The 24906-nt window shown below is 47.7% G+C and overlaps 2 long non-coding RNA genes across 4 annotated transcripts in view; one reads left to right on the forward strand and one right to left on the reverse strand.

The window, feature by feature from the left end:
- Positions 1-16179: 16179 nt before the first annotated feature.
- Positions 16180-17496, reverse strand: LOC104995868. The gene is made up of 2 exons (XR_826107.1): positions 17412-17496; positions 16180-16509 (listed from the first exon to the last, which is right to left on the reverse strand). It is a non-coding gene; the product is annotated as an uncharacterized LOC104995868 (long non-coding RNA).
- A 32-nt stretch (positions 17497-17528) lies between these two features.
- Positions 17529-24906, forward strand: part of LOC104995867 — a 13778-nt gene continuing 6400 nt past the window's right edge. The window contains exons 1-2 of one of the 3 annotated variants that reach the window (XR_826106.1): positions 17536-17601; positions 20158-20301. This is a non-coding gene — a long non-coding RNA (uncharacterized LOC104995867). Of the gene's footprint in view, positions 17649-20157; positions 20302-24906 lie in introns of all 3 variants that reach the window. The other 2 variants (XR_826104.1, XR_826105.1) reach the window with 2 other exon arrangements.

Consider the following 24906-nt stretch of genomic DNA (forward strand, 5'->3'; position numbering starts at 1 on the left):
GGAGGGGATATGTATGTACAGATAGCTGATTCATGTTGTTGTACAGCAGAAACAAATCCAACATTGTAATCCAATGTTATTGATATTCCAGTAGAGAAAACAGAAATCATCTAATTTCCAATCTCTCGCTGTCCGCCTTGCCACCTCTAGTCTGTGGTTGGTCACAGCTCTTTGCAGGCCATGTAGACATGGTCTAGTGCCTCCCTGGAACATAGGAATAGTTGGTACCTACTGGTTTGTTCTCTGCCTCAGGACCTTCACCAGAGTTGAAGCAGAATCATTTTTTAACACCTTATTCCATTTGTATTAGCTGAGGGTACTAGGCCAGCAGTTAGTTTTAATAGTACACTTGTCTTCTTTGGATTAATGATAGGGATAGACTCAAGGCATGAAAATGTTTATCAAACTCTAGGACAGGGCTTCCCTGGTGGCTCAGTGGTAAAGAATTCACCTGTCAATGCAGGAGACACAAGTTCGATCCCTGGTCCAGGAAGATCCCACATACTGTGGAACAACTAAGCCCGTGTGCCACAACTCCTGAGGCTGTGCTCTAGAGCCGGGAACCACAGCTACTGAGCCCAAGTGCTGCAACTACTGAAGTCCGCAAGCCCTGGAGCTTGTTCTCCACAACAAGAGAAGCCACTGCAAAGAGAAGCCCACGAACCACAATGAGAGAGTAGCCTCTGCCCACTGCAACTAGAGAAAAACCAGAGCAGCAAATGAAGACCCAGCACAGCCAAAAGCTTTTTAAATGAAATAAAGTATATGTATGTATTTGAAAATGGTAAATAGAGAAGCCTGGATATATTTATTTTTAGAAGCCTAACCCATTGCATTCCCAAGGCCTGCCAACAAGTTCTTCCTCCATATTTGAGATGGATATCGTATCTGGCAGTGGGAGAACACCCCCAATATTCTTCCATAAAGACATTTATTCAGGCTGCCTCACCTCACTCTGCTTCCACCTCCCTCCAGCCCGCTGTGGGGCTCCCGGTGCCTGCTCCGAGCGCAGAGAACATTGCCAGGTCAGCAGTACGCACCATCCCTCAGACACGAGGAGTATTATTTAGTCTACAAACTCTCAGAGGAAATATCTGCTTGCACGTGAAAAATCTCTGGAATTTCTCTATTCCTCTCAGTCTTGCATCCCTGTATCTGTGAGACCGCCTGGAAAAGCCTCTGTGTATACAAGTGCTGCCTGTTCTGGGGCTGGCCACCATAGGCCCAGTTCCAGGACACCTAGATCCCCATCAGTGTCACTCCGAGCTGCCCCTGTCCCTCTGAGACTTCTTGTGTCCAGGAGGAGGAAGGTGAAGAGGAAGAAGAGGGAGAGGGGGAGGGAGGAGGGAAGATGGAGGAGAGAGGGGGAGGAGGGAGAGGATGAAGGAGGATGGAAGAGGGAGGAGGGTGGATGGAGGCGGGAGGAGGACCCTCTGAAGATCAGAAGTGAGAAGTCTTACACAGCTGAGAAAATATAGGAACAAAATCCACAGCCTTAACCCCCCTGGTCCTTGAGTATCTAAGCCTTAATGCTTTTCACTAATGAACCTGAGGAAGATTTGGGATCTAAGTGATAATGCAGACTCCTAACACCCAGCTCATCCACAGGCTCTGCCTGGGCTGCAGATCGCTCTATTACTAGCCCCACTCACTCCCCTTCTAGATTCTCCTTCTTCCTCTCTTGAGTGTCCCCTGCTCCCCGGCCCTCCTACAGGCAACTGACTGTCCACAGATCTGGAGTTTATTTAGACGAGGTGCCCTGGATCCCAGGGGGCACCCAAGGGCCTACTAGACAGGCTATGAAGGCATAAGTACTGAGTATCTGCCTTTAACTCTTTCACACGAAGCCAGGGAAACCCTTCTTCTTCCAGTCTGCCACACCTCTCCATCCCTCACCCCCATCACTGTCTCCAGGGCTGTCTTGTCTCCATCTGAGCCCAGTTCTGGCAGCACAAGACCACAACTTTCCAGCTCCTTTTAAAAATGTCCTCCTCTTCATGCCTTTGGGTTGGGTTAAACCCAGCAGGTTGGGTTAAGCCAGACTAGCACGGAAAAGGGAAGGTGGAAAAGAAAATCTGGGGGAGAGAGGGTACCCTTTGGAAAACAAGAAATAGTCAAGTACCAGGTGTGAGCGTTTTAAATAGAAACCTGCTTACATTGCACTTGCCATAACAACAGCTGGGCTGGGAGGTCCTACTTCTTTTCAGAAGACTAACATTTAACTTCCAGACGGTTCCGGAACAGTCTTAACATCACATGAACTCATGACAGCAAATGCCCAGTGGCCTGGCCTGCCTGTGCATCTCAAATTCCTGGTTCTGAGATATGTACTAAACCTCTCACATTCGGACACACACACATACAATGACCCTGTTTTTCAAAATGCAGTCCTACATGGGAATTTATGACATCAAACCCTTAAAAATGTGGAAACTTCAGTTTCAAAATACTTCATAGGGGAAAATAATAAACCTCTTGATTCACAACGCCTTTGCTCTGCTTACGGTTCGTTTCTGAAACTGTGACTGACTTGGGACTTAAGAGGCATAATCGAGTATTCATATATGCCCGGGGTTAGCACTGCAGACTGCTCCTCTGATCTGGAAATATTTTCCCTTCAGACAGGAATAGAGAGGTTACTTTTGGGTCACTCCCAACCTCACAAAAAGGCTTTTCAAAAAGGAGGAAAGAAAAAAAAGTTCTGATGTGTCGGGAGAAACCAGTGAGCTTTCAAATGATCAAGATGTGGTGAGCCTCTGGGGCTGTGAACCGCTTGGGTGGGGAGTGGGTGCGAGAGGCAGGGTTCCAGGGGGGCGGAGAGGGGTGGAGGCCCCGTTTCCTCCAGGTGTCCTTTACACAGACTTTCCAGCCCGGCTGCTGGCTGCAGGTTCCGTCCCTCTCCTGTGGCTGGGGCATCAGCTCGCGCGATCTTTCTGGAAAGCTTGTGTAACGGCCGTCCGCCTGCCTGTGGCTGCCTCACCCGCCACTTCGCCAGCCCCAGGGCTCTGTTAGCAACCAGGGAGGTGACAACATGTCAGATGCATTTCCTTCTCAGGAGCTCGTACAAAGCAGACCCTGTTGGCCCTGGCAGAGCGAACACCTGTGTTCCTAAATCACTGAAGGTTCTGCCTTTCCTCTGGAATGACCTCCCCTTTCCTGTGTCTGTTGGAAAAGCAGAATATACAGAATCAAGGGGGCAGCGAGGAAGAGACGCAAACTATTTGTCCAACTCTTCCCATCTCTTTGAGGAATCAGGAGGCTTCCTTCAGCTTCTAGAACTACTGCATTCCTTTGCTGTTGTTGTTTAGTTGCCAAGTCCTATCTGACTCTTTGCGACCCCATGGACTGCAGCACGCCAGGCTCGTCTATCTTCCACTGTCCCCCAGAGTTTGCTCAAACTCATATCCATTGAGTTGGTGATCCCATCCAAACATCTCATCCTCTGCCACCCCCTTCTCCTTTTGCCTCAATCTTTCCCAGCATTAGAGTCTTTTCCAGTGAATCAGTTCTTCACATGAGGTGGCCAAAGTGTCGGAGCTTCAGCTTTAGGATCAGTCCTTCCAATGAATATTCAGGTTGATTTCCTTTAGAACTGACTGGTTTGATCTCCCTGCTCTCCAGTGGACTCTCAAGAGTCTTCTCCAGCTCCACAGTTCAAAAGCATCAATTCTTCGGCATTCAGTCTTCTTTACATCCAACTCTCACATCTGTCAGAGAAGGCAATGGCACCCCACTCCAGTACTCTTGCCTGGAAAATCCCATGGATGGAGGAGCCTGGTAGGCTGCAGTCCATGGGGTCTCTAAGAGTCGGACACAACTGAGCGACTTCCCTTTCACTTTTCACTTTCACACATTGGAGAAGGAAATGGCAACCCACTCCAGTGTTCTTGCCTGGAGAATCCCAGGGACGGGGGAGCCTGGTGGGCTGCCGTCTGTGGGGTTGTACAGAGTCGAACAAGACTGAAGCGACTTAGCAGCAGCAGCAGCTCACATCTGTACATGACTACTGGAAAAACCATAGCTTTGACTATACAGAACTTTGTTGGCAAGTGATGTCTCTGCTTTTTAATATACTGTCTAGGTTGTCATGAAGCACAAGCTGGAATCAAGATTGCCGGGAGAAATATCAGTAACTTCAGATATGCAGATGACACCACCCTTAAGGCAGAAAGTGAAGAACTAAAGAACCTCTTGAAAGTGAAAGAGGAGAGTGAAAAAGTTGACTTAAAGCTCAACATTCAGAAAACTAAGATCATGGCATCTGGTCCCATCACTTCATGGCAAATAGATGGGGAAACAGTGGCAGACTTTATTTGGGGGGGCTCCAAAATCACTGCAGATAGTGACTGCAGCCATGAAATTAAAAGGCGCTTACTCCTTGGCAGGAAAGTTATGACCAGCCTAGGCAGCATATTAAAAAGCAGAGACATTATTTTGTCAACAAAGGTCCATCTAGTCAAGGCTATGGTTTTTCCAGTAGTCATGTATGGATGTGAGAGTTGGACTATAAAGAAAGCTGAGCACCAAAGAATTGATGGCTTTGGCCACCTGATGCTGAGAAAGATTGAAGGAGGGAGGAGAAGGGGATGAGAGAGGATGAGGTGGTTGGATAGCATCACTGATTCAATGAACCATGAGTTTGAGTAAACTTTGGGAGTTGGTGATAGACAGGGAGGCCTGGTGTGCTGCAGTCCATGGGGTGGAAAAGTGTCTGACATGACTGAGTGATTGAACTGAACTGAACTGAGGTTGTCACAGCCTTCCTTCCAAGGAGCAAGTGTCTTTGAATTTCATGGCTGAAGTCACCATCTGCAGTGATTTTGGAGCTCAAGAAAGTAAAATCTGTCACTGTTTCCACATTTTCTCCTTCTATTTGCCATGAAGTGAGTTCCTTAAAGTAGTTCAGTTCAGTTCAGTCTCTCAGTCGTGTCCGACTCTTTGCGACCCCATGAATCGCAGCACGCCAGGCCTCCCTGTCCATCACCATCTCCTGGAGTTCACTCAAACTCACATCCATAGAGTTGGTGATGCCATCCAGCCATCTCATGCTCTGTTGTCCCCTTTTCCTCCTGCCCCCAATCCCTCCCAGCATCAGTCTTTTCCAATGAGTCAACTCTTCGCATGAGGTGGCCAAAGTACTGGAGTTTCAGCTTCAGCATCATTCCTTCCAAAGAACACCCAGGGCTGATCTCCTTTAGAATGGACTGGTTGGATCTCCTTGCAGTCCAAGGGACTCTCAGTAGTCTTCTCCAACACCACAGTTCAAAAGCATCAATTCTTTGGCGCTCAGCTTTCTTCACAGTCCAACTCTCGCATCCATACATGACCAATGGAAAAACCATAGCCTTGACTAGATGGGCCTTTGTTGGCAAAGTAATGTCCTTAAAGTAGAGTGAATGCCTAATCACTGAATAGACTTTTGCAAAAACATCCAGTGTCTCAGCTAGTGCCTGGTGTGCAGGGAACACTCAGGAAATATTTCAACGTGTATTTAGTGTTGTTCTGACACTAAAGCATGTCTGACTCTTTGTGACCCCATGTACTGCAGCACAACAGGCTCCTGTATCCTCCACTATCTCCCAGAGTTTGCTCAAACTCATGTCCATTGAGTCGGTGATGCCATCCAACCATCTCATCCTCTGTCGCCCCCTTCTCCCGCCTTAAATCTTTCCCAGCATTAGAGTCTTTTCCAGTGAGTTAGCTCTTCATATAAGGTAGCCAAAGTATTGGAGCTTCAGTTTCAGCATCACTCCTTCCAATGGATACTCAGGGTTGATTTCCTTTAGGACTGACTGGTTTGATCTCCTTGCTGTCCAAAGGACTCTCAAGAGTATTCTCCAACACCAGAGTTTGAAAGCATCAATTCTTTGGCACTCAGCCTCCTTTATGGTGGATATATAAGTCCTATTACAGGTACTGGGCTGTGACAGTGGACAAAAAAATGTCAAATCCCTGCCCGCACAGAGCTGGTGTTCCAATGAGGGAGGCAGGCAGAGAACAGACAGGTAGCAGCTGCTGTCACAGATATGGATGAAAGCTCCAGGGATCATCTGTGTGGAAGGAGGACACGCAGGGGTGGGTGGCTGGGGCGGTCTGGGGAGGAGCATGGTTGGGAAGGTCTCACTGGCTGGCAGGCACGTGGATGAAGACCTAAAGGAAGGGATCGAGGGAGCCACGTGGATGACCCCAAGAGTGTATTCCAGATGGAGGAAGCAGCATGTGCCAAGACTCCAGTTGCACGTGTGTCTGATAAGTTCAAGAATAAGCAGGATGGCTGGGGTGGCAGCAACTGAGTGGACAGAGAGCTGAGGTGATGAAGCCAGATGGGGTGAAGGAAGGAACTTTGTTTAGAGTCTAGTGTTCAAAAATTCCCAGAAGCACTTGCAAGGGAAAAGATCATTTCGATTGGAAGGTGACATGACAATGATGGCTAGAACAGGCAACAGCACTGACAGCAAGTCATGGGGGTTGGGTCACAGGAATGAGTGGATAGAGCATCTTGGGGCTGACACAGGTTGTACTCTTTTTTTTTTTTTCAAAAATATTTATTTTTGGCTGTGCTCGGGCTCAGTAGTTGTGATGCATGGGTTTAGTTGCCCCTTGGCGTGTGGGATCTTCTTGGACCAGGAATTGAACCCATGTCCCCTGCATTGGCAGGTGAATTTGCAACCACTAGACCACCAGAGAAGTCTCAGGTGGTACTCCAGAGGGAGGATGTCAGGGAAGTGATCTGAATCCGGCTCAACTCGAACAGGGTCTTTAGATCCTCCAGTGGGCAGAGATGTTCTGAGGTCTCTTGTTGCCCCGGGACTGATCCTTTGTATGAGAGAGAAAGCAGAGTATTCCTAAAACAACCCTGCTGAGGTCAAAGGAGGAGAGAGCTTACGTCTCTACATCTGGGACTGTGGCTCCTCCACGCTGCTTTCCGGCATGTGTGTTAGCAGCCACTGGTCTCATTGCTCTGTTAGGAGGTGCGAACATGGGTTGTGCCATATCCTCTGCCTTGTCAAGATTGAGAAAGAGGAAGCTTCCTTGTTGAATCTGCCTTTGCCTGCAGCTCCTAAACCACTTTCTACTCCAGATTCCCCTCCACTCTGCCCCAGATTTTAAGTGAAACCATCTCAGCATATGATTCCCATGATCACTGTGGAATCCAAACCAAATTGCTATCTCTAACCTTCCTAGGACCTTATCTCATTGAGATAAAGACATTCTGGGCTTCCCTGGTTGCTCAGACAGTAAAGAATCTGCTCACAATGCAAGAGTCCTGGGTTCGATCCCTGGGTTGGGAAGATCCCCTGGAGAAGAGAATGGCAACCCTCTCTAGTATTCTTGCTTGGAGAATAGTCATGGACAGAGGAGCCTGGATGACTAAGTCCATGGGGGTTGCAGAGTCGGACATGATTGAGCAACTAAACACACACACACACACACACACACACACACACACACACACTCTAGAGCTGAGAAATAGCTGCTTCAGACTCAGACTCCAGGCTTTATCCTGCTGCCGACCCACGGCTGCAGTCAAGAAGAAGGGGAGTGGGTCAACGACACTGAAGTCTACTGCTGCCCGTGCAGCCTTTGGGAGCTTAGCCCTGCCTTTCCCTGGAGCATCATCACCTTTCCTCTCTGCCCTCAGCAGTTCTCCCAGTCGCCTCCACAAACTTTGGGGATGTCACTCCATAAACGAGTGTTCTGAGCCCTCCTGAGCTTTTGTTCCTGTTTTCATCGGTGTGGAGAGTTGGCCCAGAGGACGCTGTGCCCTGTGGGACATAGTTACCTCTGGAGGTGGCTTCCAAGGCATTCTGAGTCATTCTCACGCCACACAAGTGGAACCATCCTGGAATAAATAATTTTTAAAAAACCAAAACACAAAAAACCCCAAAAACCTACCCAGTTTCCTGGCAGTTCTGAAACTCATGAGGGGCAAGATGTTGCAATACCAGGGGGGCAGGTTGAAGAGTGAACCGTTGTACTGGGAAACCTGGACGTGATCTCATCGAGCCCAGGCTGCTGCGCGGGCTCTGTCTGCTTCTACAGGGAAGTGTCAGCAAAGCGGGGAGGAAAGCCAAGCCCCAGAAAATGCCAGAGTGAGTGGCTAATGTGGGTGAGCTGTGAGAAGGCGGCCCTGACATCCCCAGTCAGATGTGAGTGAGGACGCGGTCTGCTGACCACTCTGGTTTCTTTGCTGAAAGCCCAGCTGTGCTGGGAACTGACCTCATTCATGAAGTAAACACTGAATCAGATACCAGCAGGCCTAGCCCTGGGTAAGTGGGAACAACATGGACGTTTCCATAATTACGAAGCTGCCAGCTGGATCTGGGAAGAGCAGCTCTCAATATGTCAATCGGAGTGAGTTCATCACCTGCTCCTGCCAAAGGAATCAGAAGCCAGTTTGCCTCTTTGCGGTTGAAATTATTTATGTGAAAATGCTTTCCTTACGTTGTCGTTTTTATATCCCAAATAATGTACTGGAAAGCAGCGTAGTCTAGCAACTGGAAGATGAGATTGGGAATCCGTGGATTGGTGCCCAGTCCTGGCCGGGTCTGCAGCCTTTCCCTCCTTTGTGCCAGCGGCCGCTGTGCTTGGGATCTTGTTACTGGAAGGCGGGGGCCATAGAGCAGGGACCTGTCTCATGATCAGGCTTGGCTGTGCTCCTGGGTCCTGGTGTTCATGTGTCACACGTCGAGGTCACGCTCACTGTTGGCTTTTGCCGTCCACTCGGGATTCTGCTAGGCCTGTGTGCCCACCTGAGAGGTTATTCATGCCCTGACTTCCCATTTCCACCTGGCTCCTTCTCCCTTTTACACACAGCTCATTCAGGGGGTGAAAGAATCCATTTGCTCCTCCATAAACAGCTGAGACCACTCTTTGCAAGACATTCATAACTGGGGGGAGAAATTACTTTTAATCCTTGCCACATTTTGGCTCAGAAGGTGAAGAATCTGCCTGCAATGCAGCAGACCTGGGTTCGGTCCCCGGGTTGGGAAGATCCCCTGGAGAAGGGAATGGCAACCCACTCCAGCATTCCTGCCTGGAGAATTCCATGGATGGAGGAGCCCGGCAGGCTACATATAGTCCATGGGGTCGCAAAGAGTCAGACATGACTGAGCAACTAACACTAACTTCTAATGGCTACTACATTTTTGTCCTCATTTACTTCTCTTTCCTGAGAGAAGTAAATGGGAGAGCTGGGCTGCCTGAGTCCCAAGCCCAGCTCCTCTGCCTTTAGGATGGGTTACCTTGGGCAAGTCACTTAAACTTTGCTCTGTGCCTCCAGCTCATCATTTCCGGGAAAAAAAAAAAAAAAAGTGAAAACAGCACTGACTCTGCAGGGGTGCTGCTGGGATTAAAGGGTTAAGTTGTGTGAAGCACTCAGGACCGCACTTGGCACACACACAGGACAGCTAAGTAGCAGCCTTTGTTATCATTCTTACGGTTATTATTAGTATGAATGAGCAAGATCACACAGCAAGGAATGGCCATCTTTATGTAAGCTGGTGGTAAATTTACAAGGTGAAAAATCAACAACTAGTCCGCAGACAGGGCTACAAGAAGCCAGGTGGCCAGAGTTAGGACTGACTCATTATGTCACTTAAACCAGTTACTTAGTTTCTCTTTTAATTTCTTTATCTGTTACATGGGGGTGTTTACTGTTCCTTCCTTAGAATAATCTTGTCTGATTTTTTTTTTTTTAATCTTATTTAACTATCTATTTGGACTTCCTGGTGGTTCAGCAGTAAAGAATCCGCCTACCAAGCAAGAGACGTGGGAGACTGGAGTTCGATCTCTGGATCAGGAAGATACCCTGGAGAAGGAAATGGCAACCTGCTCCAGAATTCTTGCCTGGGAAATTCCATGGAGAGCGGAGCCTGGCAGGCTACAGTCCACGGGGTTGCAAAAGAGTCACACACGACTTTGTGTATTATGTATTAAATTAGTTTTTGGCCATGCCACATGCCGTGTGGGATCTTAGTTTCCCAACCAGGGATTAAACCCACATTCCGTGCACCCTTGCATTGGAAGTGTGCAGTCTTAACCACTGGACCACCAGGGAAATCCCAGAGTGATGACTTCTGACTACAGTTTGAAAGTTTCTCATGAAATCTTTATGGACAAAATAGTGACCAACAGGCTTCAAGAGCTTGAAGGGACAGTAGATAATCATGTGTCACATCTCCCTCTAAGGTGACACCACTTGCTCAAGGCCACACAGCTAATTAGTGTTCAGGTTGGAATCTGTACCTGGCCCCTGTCCGTGTTGCAGGCTCTGCTCCCTTCTCTCTCCTCCCGGTGGCTCCTGGGTGTGGTCAGGTGGAATCCAAACAGCACCCGGGACAGTGTCCTCCCAAAGCGTTCTCCAGTGGCCTGCGCAACAGTCCTATCCTTGGCCCTAAACTCTTCAACATCTATCAACAACTCGGATGAAGCCAAAGATAACTGCTTATCAACCGTGCAAATAACACAGGGCTGTGTGGGAAGGCCAATATGTCGGAATCACAGAATCGGGATCCAAATTATCTCAACAGGAAGGAATGATTGATGGAATCCAGCAAGATAAAATGTAACTGGAATACATGTAAGCTCCCGCATCTAGCTCCAAAACTTGATTGCAAAAGTATAGGATGTGGTTGGAAAACATGTCCAGCTTCACCCGTAGTCAAAGAAATGAAATGGAAGCAAGCGTGAGATAGTCACTCTTCCCTATCAGATTGGCAACAATTAAAAGAGTGAAAATTCCCCAATTTGGTGGTGAGGGAGTGAGGAAATAGGCTCTCCTATAAACTGACTCTGGGCTTACAAACAGAAACCACCCATTCTGGAGGGTGATCTGGAAACATAGAGCAGAAACTATAATATGTACAATTTATCCCAGTGGTTTCTCTTATCAGAATGAATCCAAAGGCAGTTATGTTAAGATTTATGTACAAGGAGAGTCATAAAATTACTGTTAAGAGAAGAACACTTTTTGGGGAAGCGGGTGGTGTTCAGTTTGGGGACAGAAGTTGCAACACCATTCAGGGCCCTGTGGAGCTCCTGGGCACAAGGCCTTTCTGTGTCCCCCATTTCTTTTTTCTTTTTTTAAATAATTTTGCTTATGTATTTATTTTTGGCTGGTCTAGGTCTTCTCTGCTGCGTGTGGGCTTTCTCCAGTTGTGGAGCATGGGTTTCTTATTGCAGTGGCTTCTCTTGTTATAGAGCATGGGCTGTAGATCACAGGCTCAGCGCACGGACTCAGTTGCTCTGTGGCATGTGGAACCTGTGTCCCCTGCATTGGCAGGTGGATTCTCAACCGTTGGACCACCAGGGAAGTCCCCCCATTTTTTTGATTATAGGAAACAGTCTTCATTCAGCCTCCATGACCTTCTCTAAATTCCAATGGGCAGATTCAAGCCTTTGTTAATTAGGGAAGGGAGGGGATGTGAGACCAGGGAGGAATAAACAGTCAAGAGCAGCCTTGGAGCAAGGGCCCATTTCCCCATCAATGTATACACACAATAATATTTTTGAGCTATTTTGAAGATACTGAAACTCTCTCCAGGTGGGAGAAGTTAATGACTAAAGATGGCATGCTACTCACAAGCATGCAGACCCCAGAGCAGCTGGATCTGAAGGTTGAGTGATGTGGACTCCTACTTACCTCACCACCAACCCATCAGAAGAATGTCCATAAGTTAATCACCCCCTTTGAACAATTACTAGAAAACTTCTCAAAAAAAAAAAAAAGGAAAATTCTCACTGTCTTCCCCAAGTTGGGACACATGGTTTTGAAGGCATGAGCCTGCTGTGTCCCCCTTTGCCTGGTGAAGCAATACAGCTATTTTTTTCTACTTCACCCAAAACTCTGTCTCTGAGATTCGATTTAGCACTGGTGTACAGAGAAACTGAGCTTTTGGTATCAGTCTTGGAGGCCTAAGAAGGGTACCATACAGCTATTAACAAATACTTGACTCTATAAAGAGGAGGCGTTAGGGTCTGTGTAGCTCAAGACCAGACCAGGACTTACAAGAGGTAATATATATATGTGATACACATGCTTAGCTAAGTCGTGTTCAGCTCTTTGCGACTCCATGGACTGTAGCCCACCAAGCTCCTCTGTCCATGAGATTTTCCAGGCAAGGATACTGGAGTGGGTTGCCATTCCCTTCTCCAGGGGATCTTCCCAACCCAGGGATCGAACTCAGGTCTCCCACATTGCAGGCAGATTCTTTACCATCTGAGCCACCACGGGAGCAGCAAAGCAGATTCCAAAGTTCATTTGGCCCCCAATTAGGATGGGCTGTCCTGTAGATTCCCAATCACTGGCAGATGGCCCCTTGTCCAGACTGTCAAAGTGGATAGTTATTGCTCCTTAGCCCCTGAGATGAACTGCTCATCTTGTTTCCCTCCAACGCAAAGAAGCAATGAACTTTGCTGCATGGAGTCATCAGAGGGTAGACTCACCACTCTCCACTCACCAAGGTGGGAGGGAGATGACACCGGGTTTCACTTCCTGATACAAATTCTAGGAATGAACTGAGAACCCTCTGTCCCCACCATTACTGAGAGTCTGTGGGAGATGACCACCCTCTTTACCCCAAGTCTTTTAGGACTACATGCTGTGTATCCATTTCGCCAAAGGTAAAGCCTAAGGGAAGCTTTTTAGCTGGGCCTGAAAAAAATAAAGATGAGTGCTCCCTCTCACCAAATCATTTCCACTGTGTTTTGGCTTCCAGAGGTAAGTGTTCATCTGCTCCATCTACACATTTTCTCTTTTGTGTTAGTTTCATCTAAAACTTTCAGTTTCAATCACAAATCACATCTGTCTAAACTCTGTTGTATCCAACACCCCCGAATGTGGAGACTGGTTTCTTTTGGATGCTTCTCCTTACTATGCTTGTCTGTTTATCATTTCTGTTTGTTAAGCCTATGTCTGGTCTCTTTTTCAGCTCTCTATCAACTGTGTCGGGGGGCACTATTAAAAATACTCATGGTTGGGGTTTCCCTGGTGGCTCAGTGCCAACGCAGAAGACAGAGTTCGACTGCTGATCTGGGAAGACCCCACATGCAGCGGAGCAACTAAAGCCAAGCACCACAACTTCTGAGCCCATGTGCTGCAACTGTGGAAGCCCGTATACCTAGAGCCTATGCTCTTCAACAAGAAAACTCACCCCAGTGGGAAGCTCATGCACTGCAACTAGAGAGTAGCCGCCACCTGCCTCAGCCAGAGAATAGCCCCCTCTAGACACGAGAGAGTAGCCCATGCAGCAATGAAGACGCAGCACATTCAAAAATAAAATAAAGAAATACAATTATTTTTAAAAATACTCATAGTTGACCCTTCATTGAGCCCTTGAATGAGACACTCATCATGTAATCTATCAGATAATCCTCACTAGCCCACAACCTTGGAGCTGGGGACAGCCTCCCTCCAATCATTGTGCTTAAAGGAATCTTTTCATAAGACAACACTTATCACATCACCAATCACAGGCCTAGGTGGCTTCCAGGGCCCTGCTGCCCCCAAACCCCACTGTATCTCCTACCAAGACCCCTCACTCCAAGCTCAAGCCACATGGACCTATCGTTTCTTCCAAGTTGTCATACACTTTCCAGCCATGAAATTTCTGTGCATATTCTTCCCTATCCCTGGGGTTCCCCTTGTCCCATCTCTCCTTTCTATGCATCCTTTGGGCCTTGATTGATGTTATTTCCAGCCCTCAGTACCTCAGAATATGACTGCTTTTGGAGACAGAACCTCTAATAAGTTAAGTATGTTAAAATGAGAAAATTAAAGTGGGCCCTAATCCAATCTGGCTGCTGTCTTCATGAGAAGAGATTAGGACATCTGGAGAGAAGCCGTGGTTGCAAGTGCACAGAAGAAAGGCCTTATGGGACTTCCCTGGTGGTCTAGTGGTTAAGACTCCACACTTCCACCACAAGGAGTGTGGGTTCAATCCCTCTTCTGGGAACTAAGATCCCACACGCTATGCAGTATGGACAACTTAAAAAAATTTTTTTAAAGCCATGTGAGGATGCAGGGAGAAGGTGCCAGTCTGTAAGCCAAAGAGATAGGCCTCAGGAGGAACCAAACGTGTCTGCACCTTGATCTTGGACTTCCAGCCTCCAGGACTGTGCGAAAATAAATATCTGTTGTTGAAGCCACCTGGCCTGCGGTATTGGATTGCAGCAGCCCAAGCTGACTAATACTATTAATAAGTCACTCCCTCAGAGACCTTTCCCCCCTCCCTTCAGCACTACATTGCTTCTCCTCTGTCATGCACATCACAGTTTGTAATCAGTCACTTATTTGGAAGACTACCTGGATGTCATCTGTATCCCATCCTCAGGATCCAGACACCTGGACAGGAGGAAATGTGTGTTTAGGTTCTCCATAGTCTCCAGCAACTAGCAAGCACGGTGCTTGCTGGTCACGTGGGGGTGAGGTGCTCCCCGTTGCTGAATGAAAGTCTGAAGTATTATTTCACTGACATTAAGAATGAGGACGTGGAGGTTCGGTTAAGCTTCCTAAAGCAGCTAAGCAGCAAAGGAGGACTGGAACTCCTGCAAGCCCCTAAAGCTCTGATTGGTAACCCTACTGAACCCTCTGAGCTTGAAATGCATATTCACTGCTTCCTGAGCACCCATCACTTGCTGACTTCTTTCTAGGGACTTGGAATGCAGCCGTGATGGAATGGACAAAATCGCTGCCTTCACATGAAGAGGGATGTCAAATAAAATGAAGAAGTTATATGGTATTTTAGTAGGCAATAAATGCCATGAAGCCCAGTGGAAGTGTGGGATTATGTAACTGCAAATCAGAGTTTAGAGAATGCCTTTCTTTTCTCTGTCTCTCCCTCTCTCTCTCTTTCCCATGCCTTGAGAAAGGTATGTGGGATCTTAGTTCCCAAACTAGGGATCAAACCCACTCCCCCCCGCACTGGAGGCACAAAGTCTTAACCACTGGGCTGCCAGGGAAGTCTGAGAATGCCTATCTGAATAAGGACTGTTTGAGTCATGCCTTGATGGAGGTGAGAGAGGGAGACTTGGGGCTACTTGAGGACGAGCTCCAACCAGAGGTAAAAGCAAGTTCAGTGTCCTGGAGGCAGATGGAAGCCTGGCAAAATGACCTATATGGCTGAAGTAAAGGAAGTAAGTGAATTGATATTAGGAGAGGGGCTCAGAAAGCTTCCAGGAGTCAGGTGATGGAAGACATTTGTGGGTGTGTGTTCAGCTGCTCAGTTGTGTCTGACTCTGTGTGACCCCATGGACTGTAGCCCACTATGTTCTTCTGTCTATGGGATTATTCAGGCAAAAATACTGGAGTGGGTTGTCTTTTCCTCCTCCAGGGGATCTCCCTGATCCAGGGAACAAACTGTGTCTCCTGGGTTGACAGGAGGATTCTTTACCACTGAACCACCAGGGAAGCCCTGGAGGACATTTGTAGCCATGGTCAAACTTTGGCTTCTACTTGAGTGAGAGAGAAGTCTTTGGAAGGTTTTGCACAAAAGGAGCCATGTGGTATGACTTTGAACAGAATTACTCAGGCTGTTTTCATGTGAAACACAGACTGAGAAAGAGATGGGTAAAGGTAGAGTCTGGGAGAACAGTTTGGAAGCCATTACGATAACCCATTTACAATAATCTATGAGATATGAGGGGCTAGGTCTAAGACGGTGTAAGTGGAGGTAGGATTCTAGGTATATTTTTAAGAAAAAGCCAATAGGATTTGTTGACAGATTGGATGTAGGATGAAGAATTGGAGTAGGATGTAGGATGAAGAAGGTTTGGAGTCTGAGAGCTCGAAGGTCGGGTGTTCCATTCTCTGAGAGAAGGAAGAGCATGGGGAAGCACCTTTTGGTGGAGAGGCTCAGGAGTCCTGTTCCAACAGGATGAGTTTGAGTAGCTGAGTGGAACTCAAGTTTTGATTCCAAATAGATAGTTGTATATTTAAGTACTGGGGTTCAGGGGAGAGGCTCTTATCAGCATATAGATGGTCTCCAAGGTCCTGAAACTACATGAGATCACCAAGGTATAGTAAGTGGAAAGAAAGAAATTCAAGGAACCAGTACTCTGGGCACTGCAACATTGACAGTTCAGTGGAATGAGGAAGAACTAACAATTGAGACTGAGAAGTAGTGTAACTGAAAGTGGGGTTTGGTTGCTCAGTGCTCAAAAGCCATTAAAGAGGCCAGGTTGGTTGAAAGGGGCATTTCCTTTATTTTGGATGCCAGCAACCAAAGGGAGGGTGGACGTCTGTCCAAAGGCCAACTCCCTGCCACTGATAGTGGGCAAGAGCTTTTAGAGGCTGAGGGAGGGGGCTACATACAGAAACAGAACTATCAGCTGACAGTCACCTTGAAACTGGTCATCGGTGGTCTGACCAGTGTCATCTCGACAGTTTTAAGTACAGTTAATATTCAGTTCCAGGGTCAGTTTGTTTCCATTTCTTGCATCCAGTTCTCGGAATTCTGGTGGTTTATGTCATGGGTACAGTCTGGTCATGACGTAGTTAACTTCTTCCACCTGGGGTTTCAGAAGACAGCTGACAAGATATGGCTCAGAATATTATCTATAGCCCTTGAGAAGGAACTAAGAAGGAACTATGCTTAATGGTACATTATTATTATTTACTCTCCTTTGATTGTTTTTCTTTGTTTCTGTGTTTTCTCACTTCTCTGATCAAATTTATTCTTTGGCTAAAGTCCCTCCCCACCCACAGACAAAAGGCAGGCAGAGGACGTGGGGTACAAGGACCAAAGGGTCCTGTTCAGTTTCAGTAGGAAGAAGAAAACCGAGACTGAGCAGGCCTGCAAGTCAAGTGAAGAAAGTGTTTCTTGGAGGTGAGGTGATAAACTGTTTCAAATGATGCCGACAGAGCAGGTGAGAAAACAACAGGAAGAAACTGTGTAGTTAAAGGATTCAACAAAGAGTGGGGAGAGGGGGCCACTGGGACTACAAACACTCTTTCAAGGAGCTTTGATATTTGGAGAAAGGTAGAGAGTGGCGGTGTGAGTCCGAGGGAGAAAGGAATCAAAGAGTTTCTTAGGAAAAAATATTTTCATGCTTATGGGAAATTGAGGCCCAAAAAGGTAAGGTTACCCCCCAGGACTAAGTCGTCTGGTCCAGATTCTTCTTCCCATCCCTACGCTGCATAAGTGATAAATTTAAGCCTTACTGGGGTCTCTCTGCCCGGCCCACAATAGGATCTAGGGCAGTTTGAATTTTTACTTTACTTGGACCAGAGGTACAACCGAAATTTACTACCTTAAGTCAAGAAACCCTTCAAATTAAATTTTGGGCTCTGACTGTAATTTTGGGGGGTTCCTGGAAGTCGCCGGCGAACTTCAAGAAGGCGTCTAAGTTGCCAGGGGAACCCATGCACACAGAGACCTACAGCGCCGCCCGCAAGCTTTCGGAAAGCTTACCAACATCAGCTGACCCGCTCTCCTCCAATCTCGTATCGGGGACGGGGCTCAACGCCCCGTCTCCACAGCAACGCCTTTGTCTCAGCCCAGGGCTTGGGTACCGTGGGAGGCGCGCTCGGATGACGTCATGTACCCCCGGCGCTTGCATGACATCAGCTCCAGCGCAGAAGAGGGCTCAGCCTGCCCGCAGGTATGAAAACGAGCAAGACCTCGGACACTGCGCATGTGTTATTTCAGGTTGGCGCCTGTGTAGTTCTTAAACACCAAGTTGTGAGCGAGCACTCTTAAAGTCTGCGTGCCTGTGCTGCTATGCCTTTAATTTTAGCCAGAGAAACCATCAGAGATTTGCTTCAGTTCCATCTGGCTTTCTAAGGGCCTAAGGGTGTTGGAGAAGACTCTTGAGAGTCCCTTGGACTGCAAGGAGATCCAACCAGTCCATTCTAAAGGAGATCAGTCCTGGGTGTTCTTTGGAAGGACTGATGCTAAAGCTGAAACTCCAATACTTTGGCCACCTCATGCGAAGAGTTGCCTCATTGGAAAAGACTCTGATGCTGGGAGGGATTGGGGGCAGGAGGAGAAGGGGACAACAGAGGATGAGATGGCTGGATGGCATCACCGACTCGATGGACAAGAGTTTGGGTGATCTCTGGGAGTTGGTGATGGACAGGGAGGCCTGGCGTGCTGCAGTTAATGGGGTCACAAAGAGTCGGACATGACTGAGCGACTGAAATGAACTGAACTGAACTGAAGGGCAGATACCTGAGAATCAGACAGTTTGTCTCTCCTGTCTCTTACCGCTCCTGGTGCTGCTGCTGCTGCTGCTAAGTCGCTTCAGTCGTGTCCGACTCTGTGCGACCCCATAGACGGCAGCCCACCAGGCTCCCCTGTCCCTGGGATTCTCCAGGCAAGAACACTGGTGTGAGTGTGTGTGTGTGTGTGTGTGTGTGTGTGTTAGTCGCTCAGTTGTGTCCGACTCTTTGCGACCCTATGTACTGTAGCCCACCAGGCTCCCCCATCCCTGGGATTCTCCAGGCAAGAACACTGGAGCGGGTTGCCATTTCCTTCTGCAATGCATGAAAGTGAAAAGTGAAAGTGAAGTTGCTCAGTCGTGTCCCTGGTGCCGTTGCATCCTTAATGACACCTTGAATGCTTTTCGCTCAGTCGTGTCTGACTCTTTGCGACCCCATGGACTGTAGCCTACTAGGCTCCTCCATCTATGGGATTCTCCAGGCAAGAGTACTGGAGTGGGTTGCCATTTCCTTATCCAGGGGATCTTCCCGACCCAAGGATCGAACCCAGGTCTCCTGCATTCCAGGCAGACACTTTAACCTCTGAGCCACCAGGGAAGCCCTCAAAATGCTTTAGATAAATAATAAAGCAAATGTGAGCTTTTACATTTTTAACGAACTGACCTCCCCTTTTTCATTTGTTTTTAGTCTCTTGTTCACATGTTTTAAAATTACCATTAGATTTTGTGTGCCTCAGCAGGCACCGTGATTTTTGTACAGGTAGGTACTCAATAACAGAATCTGCCATGATGTGCTAAGTCGCTTCAGTCATGTCCCGACTCTTTGAGACCCTTTGGACTGCAGCCTGCTAGCCTCCTCTGTCCGTGGGTTCTCCAGGCAAAAACACTGGAGTGGGCTTCCATGCCCACTGAATCTACTTTTTTACTAAACTAGGATAGTTGAAGTCCTGAATGGGAAAAAAATATATTATACTCCTGTTAGTAAACTACAAAATAAATATATACCTGAATGAGTTCCATTAATACACTCAACTGAATTACCTTTTGTAGCTGAGTAATATGAAAACTTTTACTTCATTTTATACTTACAGATTCCAAGCTCTCTTTTTTCATATTCAGTGAATCTAGCTGTTGCTGAAGTGTATCTAATTCCTGTAATAATTTCTACTAGTCTTGAAAATTCTAGTTGAATTCCCAGCTTGTGTTTCCAGCAAGTTTGCTCTAGCAGACCATCTCCTTTCTAAGCCAGTGCTTTGTAAGGTCAGCAAGCAGACTTTTTAACACTTTAACAAGTTTAACACTTGTTGTTCAGTCACTCAGTTACGTCTGACTCTTTTCGACCCCTCGGACTGCAGCAGGCCAGGCTTCCCTGTCCTTCACCATCTCCCAGAGTTTGCTCAAACTCATGTCCATTGAATCAGCGATGCCATCCAACCACCTCATCCTCTGTCACCCCCTTCTCCTCCTGCCCTCAATCTTTCCCAGCATCAGGGTCTTTTCCAATGAGTCCGCTCTTCACATCACATGGCCAGAGTATTGGAGCTTCAGCTTCAGCATCAGTCTTTCCAGTGAATATTCAGGGTGGATTTCCTTTAGGATTGACTTATTTGATCTCCTTGCTGTTCAAGGGACTCTCAAGAGTCTTCTCCAGCATCACAATTTGAAAGCATCAATTCTTTGGTGCTCAGCCTTCTTTGGAAATAGGTAAATTAAGGGTAACCCAACTGTGACTGAGAGCCTGAAAAGTTCTCTTGAGTTAAGTATTTGAACTTTTAAGGATTTGTGACTTCTGTTGACAGCTTGTGGTTCCTTCTACCTTCTTTCAGATTTTTAGCCAGGATCTAAGCAGTTGTCCTGGCTAGGTAAATGACCTCCAGGTAAATGAAATGTCACTGTTCAGGAACTTTGGAAGCACCCAGGGGTGCTGAGCCCCAGAGGATACAATGATGATGACAGCCCTTGCCATCAGTGATAGCTCATTTCATTGATTCATTCCAGAAACATCACTTTGAGCACCAGTTGTGTGCTGGGCATGATTACTGTTCACTGAAGAATGAAGTGAGATCTAGGAGATATGGTGCAGCCAGGAGTCAGACTTGATTGAAACTTGGCCCTGCTCCTGACTTGCTGAATGATCCAGGGGTGAGTTATGAGCCTCCTCTGCATCTCAATTTTATGATTTGTAAAAATGAGCATAATCCTACCTCCTAAAGACAACAGGCCTACGAGGCAGACCTCATGCTATGTGTTGGCTGAGGGGGCTTTTCTTTGCACTTCTTTATGTTTCTTCCTTTCTCAGTGCCTGTCTTTTCAGGCCTTACACATAGGACAACACCACTAGTGGGAAAACAGCCCTCTGACCAGCACACAGCCTCAGAGGTCATCCACAGATTCTGCTCAAGTTATTTCAGAGACAGCTGTCATCCAGGCGCAGCTTTTTGTGGGTCTGTATGCTGAGGCCATGACTGAGCAACTAACACACACAGTCATGCTGAGGCCAAGTTAGGTTTAAGCAGAACTCTCCCACTTCATCTGCAAACAAGTTCCTCTTAAACCACTCAAATCCAAAAGGAAAAAAAACAAATCGTTTTCTTGAAGTGTGTGGAGGCTTCACATTAGGTGTTGGAGGGTGGCCTGTGAGGTTAGGTCAGATCCTGGGTCACCGTCGGAGAGGGATGAGGCACCATAAGGTCTGGGGAGCGAGTGTCTGGCTCCCTTGTCACCACAAGACCTGTGGTTTCCAACCCTGTCTGCATCCCCGTCCCGCTAAACAACAGAGGGAGAGAAAACAGACATGCACACAGGCGGACACACACACACACACACACACACAGCCTTCAGAGGAAGTAAAGCACCAGATGTTCTGGGTTTCCTGTTCGATGCTTCCACAGCTGGTCGAGTCTGTGGTTGTGGTTTGTCTGTCTCGGGCTCATGTGAGAGACAAAAGCTGGGCTGACGGGAAACCTCCCCTCTCGGCCCACCCCCTTCCTCAGCTCTAACTGATCAGTCACACGGAAACCTGGCAGGTCAGACATTTCCTGAAACACCCAGAGCCTGGATTCTCCCAGGAGGAGGCTGAGTCCCCCTAGCCCTGCAGATCAACCCTGGGGCTGATGGTCGGCTAGATCCTGGGGACAATAGAAATCTCTCCAAATATACTATTGATATAGATCTGCATTGCTGCAGAATAGAATGAAGCTGCAGAATAGAATAGAATGACACTGAGTTGCCACATTTCCTAAGCCAGTCTCTGGCATAGAATAACCATTCAGAAACACTCAGCACATGGAGGAATGAATGAGGGACAGGGAACTTTATCTTGGGGTTCAGTTCAGTTCAGTTGCTCAGTCATGTCTGACTCTTTGCCACCCCATGGACTGCAGCACACCAGGCTTCCCTGTCCATCACCAACTTCTGGGGTTTGCTCAAACCCATGTCCATCGAGTCGGTGATGCCATCCAACCATCTTATCCTCTATCATCCCCTTCTCCTCCTGCCTTCAATCTTTCCTAGCATCAGGGTCTTTTCCAGTGAGTCAGTTCTTCACATCAGGTAGCCAAAATATTGAGGGTTGAATACTTTGGGGTTGAATTTAAAAGTCCTGGCTCACCATCATGTGTCATAAGTGGCTCTAGATTCAAATTGACAACGGATTGAAGCAGCACTGTGCTACTGACTTACCACAAGTCATTAAACTTCTCTAGGCCCATTTTCCTCATCTGTAAAATGGAGACAGTAATATCTATTGCCAATAATATGCCAAGAACCTGCCTGCCAGTGCAGGAGATGTAAGAGAGCCAGGTTTGATTCCTGGGTTGGGAAGATCCCCTGGAGGAGGCATGGCAACCCACTCCAGAATTTTTGCCTGGATAATTCCATGAACAAAAAATTCCACGGAGGAGCCTGGCAGGCTACAGTCCATGGGGTCATGAAGAGCTGGACACAACTGAGCCACTGACACTTTCACTTTCACTAAGGATCATCACCACATCGTAAGGTAATGGCGATGCTTAAATGAGCTAATGTGTGTAAATCACTTAGAATGGCTGCTGGCAGTTGGTAAGGGATGGATAAATAGTAACTGTTGTCAGTGTTCAATTGCATTTGATTCTGACAGCAACCTAACTGCAGGTAGGCTCTGTGAGTAGTGCCATTTCGCAGATTAGAAAACTGAAGCTCAGAGAGATGAAGTCACTTTTGCAAGTTCACCGAGGTAGTGAATAGTAAGACTGAGACTCCTCTCCAGTTCTGTCTGACTCTTTCTTGTGTGTGCATGTGTGCGTGAGGTTTTAACCGCCTCCTGCAGGTGCATTTTTTTCATCTCCTCCTGGGAGCCCTCCTCCCACCCCCACCACACAAGGCCCAGCCTCCTCCTGCAGACCTCCCTGCCTGCAGCCTCCAGCTGCATCCCTGCTTTCAGAGAAAGGTCTTGCTTCCCTGCAGAAATGTACCTTGAAGAGTGATGTCTTGCAGATGGTTGTGCCTAGCTGGGAAAAATCAAAGAAATGGCTCATTGGGGAGAATTTCACAAATAGCAGCCTGGCCAGGAAGACATTTTGTTGTGGTGGTTTTGGCTGGGGAGGTGGTCCTTTTCTCTACCCCTCAAATCGCGTTGCTCCTATGCTGGCTTCATCTGACAGAAGAGGCAGTGGAGTATGGTGTGAAGTCTTATGCTCAGATTCAGTGAGCATCATTATTGCTGGAGGAGCTCTGAAAATGCAGATTCTCAGGCCCCACCTTGGAGTCTGTGAGCTACATTTTGAGAAATATGGTGTGGCAAGAGGCGCAGACCTAGATTCAAGTTCCTTAAATAGCTGTGCAACCTTAGGAGGATATTGACTCCTTCCGAGCTTCAATATTCTCATCTTTAAAATAGGAATTAAGCCACTCCCACCCACCTCACGGGGGACCACCAGTGATAGTGAAATGGGAGAGTGTGAGTGGTGACCACTTCTGTGTTCATGCTCAGCCAAGTGCCGTGGAGAATTCCAAGGAAGGCACAGACCCAGGCCGAAACCTGAGAAGTTCCTTAAATCTTTGGTGAGACAGGGAACTGTAGGCCCCTGAACGTAATCACTTCTTTGGTGAAGGCTGTTGGCCAGAAGGGGAGGAAGTATGCTTTTCCACGTCTCCTACACTGGTCTCTCCCAGCGAACAACATGGCAAAGTGCACCAGAGCCTGAATCAGTCAGGGCATGCCAGGTAATGGGGCAGTAACGAACCAACACTGGGTCTTAGTGGCTAAACACAATAAGGGTTTCTTTCTCTCTCTCTTTTTAATATTTCTTTTAATTTATTTATTTGGCTGTGCTAGGTCTTGGTTGCAGCATGTGAAACATTCAGTCCTTCTTGTGGCATACAGAGTCTTTAGTTGCAGCATGCGAACTCTTAGTTGCAACATGTGGGATCTAGTTCCCTAACCAGGGATTGAACCTGGGACCCCTGCCTTGGGAGCTCGGAGTTTTAGCCACTGGACACCAGGGAAGTCCCGAGGATTTATTTCTTGATCACGCTGTATATCCCAGCACATCGGCAGGTAGTTCTGCTCCACAAGCTCATGCAGGGACCCAGGCAGAAGATTTTGGGCAGAAGTGTGCCATCTGGAACACTCTTCCATTGTCAGAGTGGACTAGAGGTGGGGGCCTGGGCGATTTACTGCCTCAGCCTGGCCATGGCATGCATCCCTTCTGCTCAATTTCATCAGCTGAAACTAGTCAGACGCATAGCTGGGAAAGGCAGGGGAGCAAATGGCATGTTTGGGGAGCACTGTTTACCCAATTGTAGGCTAATGTAAGTGGTCTGAGCACATTTCAGGTAAGTTATGGGCTTCCCAGGTGGCCCAGTGGTAAAGGATTCACCTGCCAAGCAGGAGACATGGGTTAAAACCTTGGGTCGGTAAGATCCCCTGGAGAAGGAAAAGGCAGCCCACTCCAGTATTCTTACCTGGAGAATCCCATGGAGAGGAGCCTGGCGGGCCATGGTCAATGGGGTCACAAAGAGTTGGACACAACTTGGTGACTAAACAGCAGCAGCAACGGCAGCAGCATTGTTTTTGCTACAGGGTACCTCCTGCTTAGAGTAGGGAGATCTGAAACTCTTGGCCCAGATTTCCAGCAAGGGCACAAAGACCAATGTTTCTCAGAGAGAAAAGGAAGAAAGATTTCTCTGTCGAGTTGCTTCTGCACCCTATATGCTGAGAAGCTCAGCTTTCCTGTCTGGTAGAGCCGAGTTTTATCTGTTTGAGAATGTAGTAGTTGTTTTGTTTTTTTTCCTCTCTCTCTTCTTCCTTTTTCTCATTCTTGCCTGCCCTCAAAACATGGGAAGAGAAATAGTCTGCCTTGAGCAGCCAACAGTCTGGCCCGGCTCCCTGGGCTGGAGGGGAGCCATCTCCCAGCAGGCTGAGAAATACCCAAGAGCTCCCAGGGTCCTGTGGGCGCTGGGTGGGAGGCTGACACAGCCTAGAGGCGGTGTGCCTGGCTGCCAGCCCCACCCTCCTCAGAGTGCTCTGCGCAGAGCAGAGCTGAAAGCAACCCAAATATCTTCGGAAATGGAGAACGCTGGACTGGAACCCAGCAATTTGGGGCAGCAGTTTTTCTGGAGCACGTAGCTGGGGAATTTGCCTTGAGAAATCTCATTCCTCGAGTGTTGGTGGATAAATGGCACTTATTTGTTTAACCTCAAATCAAGCCACAGTCCCCATTTTCTGGGCTGCTTTGAAAGGGTTGTTTTAAAAGAGCTGAACAAGCT

This window comes from Bison bison, unplaced genomic scaffold (genome assembly GCF_000754665.1).
Source record: "Bison bison bison isolate TAMUID 2011002044 unplaced genomic scaffold, Bison_UMD1.0 scf7180017864289, whole genome shotgun sequence".
In the NCBI taxonomy this organism is placed as follows: domain Eukaryota; kingdom Metazoa; phylum Chordata; class Mammalia; order Artiodactyla; family Bovidae; genus Bison; species Bison bison.